Source organism: Dermacentor silvarum, chromosome 3 (assembly GCF_013339745.2).
Source record: "Dermacentor silvarum isolate Dsil-2018 chromosome 3, BIME_Dsil_1.4, whole genome shotgun sequence".
NCBI lineage: Eukaryota > Metazoa > Arthropoda > Arachnida > Ixodida > Ixodidae > Dermacentor > Dermacentor silvarum.
The window spans coordinates 195,105,464-195,106,752 of record NC_051156.1 but is presented as its reverse complement, the minus strand read 5'-3'; the positions used below and the strand labels follow the sequence as shown (position 1 = coordinate 195,106,752).

The following is a 1,289-nucleotide window of genomic DNA, read 5'->3' as shown; positions in this document are numbered from 1 at the left end:
GACGAACGCCGCATACGTCGGCTGCGCCTCACAGCTGTGGTGAGGGTAACCTGAAAGAGGGTGGTAACCTCGCCGAGCGATGACGTACCGTGCGTCGCCTAGCAACGCCTCGCATCAGTTGTGCAGGTGGTTGCTGGGCAACGCGAGGCGATTCACAGCTGGGCCGAGTTTTCTGCTAACGCTCCACGGCCTAACCAAAAGAGTAATCAGCTCCGCTGTTAAAACCGTGGGCCGATGCCGAAGATAGAGCAATACCGGGCCGACCCGTGGCGGAGGTGAAGCCGGCTTCAAGCACTCCGCCAACTTTCAAAAATAAGTTTAATAGCTGGGGCACAAATACAAACCGTATCAGATATTAAGCTGATAATAACAGATAATACACTTTCACCCACGTCGGCCATCTCTTCGTTCGCAGCCTACACGTGTACGCCATCCTGCGTATTCAAACTAGTGCCCACCAATCTGAGTGTCTTCTGTCTCCTGACGTCATGCTCTACGTCCGCTCCTTTCCTCAGTTCTACCCTGTCTGTGAAATCGGTAGGCCGCGTGTTGTACGGTCTGAAGAAGGACCGTGTGCCTACCAAGAACGACGGCGTGAACAGAAAAGGGAATGGGCACGGCGGCTAAAGGATACCACCGACGATGAGCGGGAATGACCACGCCAAGCGTAAACGTGCTACCCGCCAGGACCGCGAGGCGGAAAGAAATGCGAAGCGTCGATGTGGCCCCGATCCCGCAAACTTGGAACGTTTCACTGGAGTAACGGTGAATCACCGCAGACACAGCTTCGCCGGTCATCCACCTTCACAGAGTAGAATGGCACTGAACTTTTTTTTGTGCGAGCTTATCGGTCAGCGGCCTTTACAACAAAGTGACCTGTATAACGAAGGACTGCGGAGGCTCCAAGCACTTGGTTAAAAAGGCGCTCGACTGTATTATACTTATTTGATATGACTGGCACGTAAACGTTACGCCCCACATAGCGTGAGCTAGAGCACTTGTGTGCGCGCTAGCTTCCATTCGGCCACCAGAATTAATGGCTTTCTTCTTTGGGGCAAGAGTGAGAACGTGTCTGTTTGTCCCATTCTCGCCTCATGGCAGATAACGCTTTGGGACGCTGTGTTAAACGTCAACACCACCTTCGGGATCGGCCCTGACTCCCAGTCCTTGTCTCTTCGTAGCAGAACGCTGTGAGGACGCTGCGAGATTTAGTACCGCCTTCGGCTTCGGCCCAGGTTGTACCGTTTCTTACTTGAGTGAAAAAAAAAACTGTTGGAATGTTGTCGACG

General features: G+C 53.1%; 1 pseudogene; it reads right to left on the bottom strand.

Annotated features, from left to right (window-relative positions):
- Nucleotides 1-221: 221 nt before the first annotated feature.
- On the bottom strand, nucleotides 222-401 carry LOC119447022 (U2 spliceosomal RNA; annotated as a pseudogene).
- Nucleotides 402-1,289: the final 888 nt, after the last annotated feature.